General features: G+C 34.7%; 1 pseudogene; it reads left to right on the forward strand.

Annotated features, from left to right (window-relative positions):
- The first annotated feature begins 255 nt into the window (after positions 1-255).
- Positions 256-355, forward strand: LOC138820391 (U6 spliceosomal RNA; annotated as a pseudogene).
- Positions 356-7,148: the final 6,793 nt, after the last annotated feature.

Below are 7,148 nucleotides of genomic sequence, written 5' to 3' on the forward strand. Positions count from 1 at the left end.
GGACTTAGCTGTAAAGGCTTCAAAGTATGATCAAATTTAAAATGAAAATGACGAAATAGTCATTGACAAAACAATTGTAAATGTGAGCAATCGACCAAACTATATAAGTTTTTTCCACTGTACACAGAAATTTAGAGAAATAAGATCAATAGCATTTTCAGGAACAATAAGGGTTCCTTGTTACAAATAGGCAACCATGGATATATGCCTGTATAAAGATTGTATCATTAAGTACTTAAATTTAGAGGATACTACATGCTTCAGAAGCAGGTCTACCCAAATTACAACAATACAGAGATTAACATAGCACTTGCACAAGGATGATATGAAAATTTGTGAAGTATTCCATATTTTTCATTCTTCTGATGCAAGAAATGAAAAAGAGTTATTAAAAAGTTGATTACAAAAATACAAGTGTAACAATACATGTAATTCATAGAATTAAAGGTTAGTTTGACATCAGTATATTAAATTTTCACCTTAGAAAGGCCTTTATATAGCATAACCTTTACAAAACTTGAAATTAGATAATATTGCCATTTTATCCCAAAGAAATAAAATAATAAAAGAAACTACGAAAAAAAAGGAGTCTTAAAATACTTCTATATGGAATGCAATCTGAAAGGTCACATTTACTAATGAATCTATACATTATATAACAATGTAGAATTCAAAGTATTATATCTAGGAGAGAATGAAATAGATTATGGACATTACACAAACAAAGATATACTTTGTTCAGAAAAGCACCCGGAACATCTTTAGTTTCTATACTATTCATTTCAACAGATAAGTTAAAATTATTTCTGATTTAAAGAATCACAAACTCTGCAGAAATCATTACAGATGTATACAAACAACTCTTGAATACATTTTGATATCAAAGTCATGCAATTCACTTGGAAGAATACCATGAAATACATAAATTTTTATAGTAAGATATTACTGTTGCTTTGTATTGTGAAAAAATTTGTAGGGACACAAAAGATGGACTGGCATTTTTGAAATTTAAGAAACTTAACCAAACCATTATGACTTAGGAGACCAATTTGTAAAGCCTTCGACAATTTCAAAGAGGTAGTGATACATACTTACCCTTTTGGCAATATCAAATGCAGTTTCTTCAAAGTTGTTCTTCAGACCTGGTTTGATATAATGGTTCAACAGAAGGAGATACAGAGTATCTTTGCTATTTCTATTCCCAGCAGCAAGATGCAAGGAGGTCAAAAGGCCTTTAGTTTGGGTATTGGTATCTGCATCATGATGAAGTAATAAAGAAGCCATTTTGGTATTATTCCACATATAAGTACTGTGCAGGGGTGTCCAGCCATTCAGAGTTATTGCATGAATATCTGCCTTGAGCTGCCAACTCATGGACAATGTCTAAGTGTCCACTCTAGGCTTCCCGATGAAGAGGGGTATACTCATCCTCATCCCTAGTATTCATCTGGGTGGCCATTTTGGAAAGCAGTGTTCACAACACAGTAAGCCGATAAATTTCGGCATCCCAAAGAAGAAATTTGCTTGGATCCTACTCCATTTTTTTCTTGCATTTGATACCATTCCTCATTTTTTCATCTTGTTCCTTGTCTTCGTCACAATTGCCTAACCAGTGATTTTGAGTACCAGTGGGAATGAGGTGTCCATGTATTTCCCCAATAGTTCACATTGGTTGAACTGGTCAGAAAAAACTGGTGAATGTTCTGCATATGTTTTTTCACCATGATTTATTTTCTCTTTTTCAATTTTTAATATTCTAAATTATTCTAACTGGAGAGTAGTGAATTATAGGGAGCAGAGGAAAGATTTTCCTCAGTATTCAAAGGTACAGACTGAAAATCAGGACCAGTGGTGTCTTCATGTGCAGCTTATTCTAGGAATGAGAAAATAGGAAACAATGCCTTCTATGTAAATGATTTGGGAAATACCATGTTATAGTGTAAGAAAACTCACTATTCAACATATGGGATTTAAGAGCTTTCTAATAGCTTTCTACTGTAGGTATCCAACATTAGAAAAAATGTATAATGCAGTAATAAAATAGAAGTCCTTTGTATGATTTAATTCTTTAAGTTCCAAGACCCTTGTCCATTGTATGTATTTCCGGGTCTCTATAAAGAAAATTTCGGCCTGAGCAAGGAGACCTAAGGTTTCTCCTATTCCATCCTGTAATGTTTTCAGATTGTCTGGTTTGACTCCGAGGTCTTTGATCCATTTGAAATTGATTCTTGTGCCGGGTGATATATAAGGATCTAGCTTTAGTTTACTACAAGCAGTTAACCAGTTTTGCCAGCACCATTTACTGAAGAGGCTATCTTTTTTCCATTCTATTGTTTTAGCTCCCTTATCAAATATTAAATGGCTATAGGTCTGTAGGTTCATTTCTGGGTTTTCAGTTCTATTCCATTGATACTGAGGTCTGTTCTTATGCCAGTACCAAGGTGTTTTGATTACTATAGCTTAATAGTACAGTTTGAAATTTGGTATTGATATTCCTCCAGTAGTGTTCTTTCCGTTGAGGATCGTTTTTGCTATACGGGGTCTTTTATTGTTCCATATGAATTTTTAGAATGCCTCTTCTATTTCCTTGAAGAACAAGGTTGGAATTTTGATAGGTTGAAGTCGATTGGCCAAAATTTTGTTGAGAAGTTTTGCATCAGTGTTCATCAAAGAAATGGGTCTAAAGTTTTCTTTCTTTGATGAGTCGCTGCCTGGTTTTGGGATGAGGATTACGATGGCTGCATAGAATGTGTTCGGTAGTGAACTTTTTCCTTCAATTTCATTGAAGAGTTGGAGGAGTATTGGTGTGAGCTCTGCTTTGAAGGCCTTGTAGAATTCTGCTGTAAAACAATCTGGTCCTGGACTTTTCTTACCTGGGAGGTCTTTTATTGCTGTTTCTATTTCAATGCTTGATATGGGTCTGTTAAGATGGATTAACTCATCTTGGTTTAGTTTTGGAATGTCAATATTTGCTAGGAAAAGGTCCATTTCTGTCAAGTTCTCAAATTTATTAGCATAAAGTTTTGAGGAATATTCCCTTATAATGTTCTGAATCTTGGTTGTTTCCGTGGTGATGTTTCCATTCTCATTTCTGAGTTTATTTATTTGGATGTGTTCTCTTCTTTTTCTGATAAGATTTGCTAAGGGTCTGTCAATTTTGTTAATTTTTTCGAAGAACCAACTCTTTGTTTTGTTGATCCTTTCTATAGTTTTTTTTATTCTAATTCCTTTAATTCTGATTTAATTTTGATTATTTCTTTCCGTCTACTGGATTGGGGTTTATCTTGCTGCTCTTTTCAAGGATGTTTAGATATGTCATTAAATTGTTGGTTTCAGATCTCCCCAATTTGTTGATGTAGGAGTTCAGAGCTATAAACTTGCCTCTGAATACTGCCTTTGCTGTGGCCCAAAGGAGCTGGTAATTTGTGTTCTCTGTTTTGTTGAATAGCATGAACATTTGAATTTCCTTTCTAATATCTTCCATGACCCACTCGTGATTCAGCAGTGTGTTGTTCAGCCTCCATGTGTTACCGTCCTTTCTTTGGTGGCTTTTGGTGTTGAGTTCTAGTTTTATTCCCTTGTGGTCAGAGAGAATGCAAGGTATAACTTCACTGTTTCTGAATTTAGACAAGTTTGCTTTGTGGCCTAAAATGTGGTCTATTTTAGAAAATGTTCCATGTGCTGCTGAGAAAAACATGTATTCTGATGCTGTTGGGTGAAATATTCGGTAGATGTCGGTTAAATCTTGTTGATCTCTGCAGCTGTTTAGATCTGTGGTTTCTCTGTTTAGTTTTTGCCGAGTTGATCTATCTAGTTGGGAAAGTGGTGTTTTAAAATCCCCAACTATGAATGTATTTGGATCTCTGTGGGATTTGAGGTAAAGTTGTGTTTCTTGGATAAATTTGGGTGCTACATTTTTTGGCGAATAGATATTTAGAATTGTAATATCCTCCTGCAGGAGAGAACCCTTAATTAGTATGTAGCGACCTTCTTTATCTCTTGTCACAACTTTTAATTTGAAGTCTGTTTTATCTGATATTAGGATTGCAACTCCTGCCTGTTTATGGGGGCCATTTGCTTGGCAGATTTTGTTCCAGCCTTTAACATTGAAAATGTGTTTGTTTTTATGGGCAAAGTGTGACTCCTGAAGGCAGCAGATAGAAGGAACTTTTTTTTTAATCCAACTAGACAGTCTATCTCGCTTAATTGGAGAGTTAAGTCCGTTAATGTTGATAAAAAGGACTGAGAGTTATTTCGGACTTCCTGCCATGTTATCCACCTTCTCGGGGGCTGCGAAAACTGGGTTCTTTCTATGGTTCTTGGATTCTCAGTTTGGGTGCAGTTTCTTGGCCTTTATTGTGGTCTTGTTGGTTTTCTATGTGTAGGACATCTTTAAGAATCTTTTGCAGGGCTAGTTTGGTGGAGATGTATTGTTTCAATTTTTCTTTCCTATGGAAGGTTTTTGTTTGGCTTTCAGTTATGAAGGAGAGTTTAGCTGGGAAGAGTATTCTTAGTTGATAGTTGTTTGTTTTTAGGGCATGGGATACATCATTCCAGGCTCTTCTTGCTTTGATTGTCTCTGCTGAGAAATCTGAGGTGATTCTAATTGGTTTTCCTTTATAGGTGGTTAATCTTTTCTCCTTCACAGCTTTAAGGATCTTTTCTTGGTCTGAATTGATCCTGTGTGGATTGTAATGTGACGGTGGGATGTCCTATTCTTTTCTCATCTATTTGGAATTCTAAAAGCTTCTTGTATCTGAATAGGCCTGTCTTTTTGCATGTTTGGGAAGTTCTCTGTTAGGATCCTGTTAAACATATTTCCTAGACCAATTACTTCCGTTTCTAGGTGCTCCTCTACACCCATTATCCTTAGCCTTATCACTAATATTTTATTTGAACTTTATTGTACAATACACCCTGAATTTGCCTTGCATGTAAATGTGTGTGTACATGTGCGCAAATATGTGTGTGTGTGTGTATGTGTGTGTGTGTGTGCTGTTGCCATGTTGCTTGCCAATGAGGACAGAGAGAGTCTGAAAAGAACTGTGTTGCAATGTTGTTATTTATCAATGTTCCGTACTGTCATTTCAGTGGAACCACCCTTCTGTACATTTTATTCGTCAAATAATAACATCATCATAATTAAAGCATTTACAACATTAAGTTAGATAAAAGAGATCACTTTCAGCTCTTTGTATATGTTAGGCAAGATGGTACACATATATTTAAGTAGTAAGTTATTGTTGTAAGATGACTGTCAGTACAAAATATGTATTTGACCTCTTAAATTGGCTATACTTTTAAGATATACTCATGGAGTGAGTTTATCTGACTTGACCAAACAGGTATTACACTCTGGTTATTCCTGTGAAACTCAAGGTGGATAAACTCTTTCCGGATTTCTGTTGAAAATAACTTTCTTTATAAGATAGTATCTATTCACACTAAGAATAAATCCCGTATTTTTTAGGTTTGAAAATCCGATCATATTGACTGAAAAACAGTATTGTGGATATGTTTGTTAGATATACATTGCAAAAACAAACAAAAAAAGCATGTGTCACTTCCAGATTGTGGATGCATTTTAAGTTGTATTTTACATACAAAGGTTTCTTCATTAATAGTTCTTTTGTGGGAGTAACTATAACAACTTTAACAAATGAGGCTTTTTGAAGATCTTTTCCAATATAAATATCATCCAAGAGTGAGTCTTGCAATTTCTGAAAACCCTTTGAATACTTTAGTGTTATTTCAGTTCATTGACTATACAGCTAAAGACATTTCTGAAATAAACATTGTTAAAATCTGAAAATGTAAGTGGGTATATAGGCTTTTTATGCATCATTTTATCAAAAGACAGTTTTTATGAAACTAAAATATATAGAATAAAAGAATGGAAGTGAATTGCGTGAGCTAATTTTTAGCATAACTTTGTTTTCTATTAGCACAGTCCTTTGAATGTACATGATGAAGTTAAATTATGCCCTTTGTGACACTATGCTTCAGTTATTTTTAGAATCTTTGTAGTTATCAGAGTGAATTTGTAGTGTAAATAAATGTCTTTGAAATGATTAGGATTAATTTTGTGTTTTGTTTCCTACTCCTAAGTAAAAGAGTTATTTTCAAGTGTTAACAGTTTTCAATTGAATCTTCAGTATCATACGAAATTTTGAACAAATATTGTAGTATTGATATATTTTTTTCAGGGGTGGGGGAGTCTGGTAGTGGGGCCTGAACTCTGGGCCTGGGCGCTTTCCTCCAGCTCTTCAGCTCAAGGATAGCACTCTTCTACTTGAGCCACAGCGCCACTTGCGGCTTTTTTCTTTTTTTTTATGTGGTGCTGAGGAATCAAATCCAGGGCTTGATGCATGCAAGGCAAGAGCTCTACCACTGAACCACCTTCCCAGCTCTTTAGGTCTTTTTAAACCAATTGTATTCACAAGTTGGAGAGGCTTTAATTCATTAATGATAGGTCAGACTGCATTTTTGGGTACATGAAAGGTAAAATATTTATCTATGGTCAAAGGTGATTTTTATATGTCTTACTTTAATAGCATATTAAAGTAGTACCTTTCTCTCAAAATGTTGGGTATAAAAAGCAATCAAAATACTTCTAATGGTAATCAACTTAGTTGAGCCACAATGTGGAAATGATTGGTTCATAAGACCTGCAGTCTGTTTCCATCAGGAATTGGGGAGGTCATTCTTTCAGTAAGACAGTTTTAAACAGAGATAGGGTCCCGAGGCAGTGCAGTGTTCAGTGAAGGGATAGAATATGATTTCTGCTATTTTGACCTAGAAATCAAGAATGTTATACTTTAGCACTTCCTTTCACCAGGGAGGTATGTACTGATTATGAACTTTGAGTATTCATATTACAGTTCTCTATTTTCTAACAAAGATAAAGTGAAATATTATGAGTGTACACAATAATTCTGGGAAATTTTCCTAGAATTTGTAGACTAAGTGCTGGTATTTTAGTCATAAAATAGAATGAGGTTAATTGATACAGTGGGAGATGAACCTCAGGCTAACACTTACCATGTGTGCAATGTTGTACTAGTAATGTTGTACTGTGATTTTTATTGTGTCTCTTTAAGATGTGCAATGTGATGTATTGATATTCATTGCATTGATCATTTTTCTGT

This window comes from Dipodomys merriami, unplaced genomic scaffold, assembly GCF_024711535.1.
Source record: "Dipodomys merriami isolate MVZ:Mamm:240054 unplaced genomic scaffold, mDipMer1.0.p SCAF_876, whole genome shotgun sequence".
Taxonomy (NCBI): Eukaryota; Metazoa; Chordata; class Mammalia; order Rodentia; family Heteromyidae; genus Dipodomys; species Dipodomys merriami.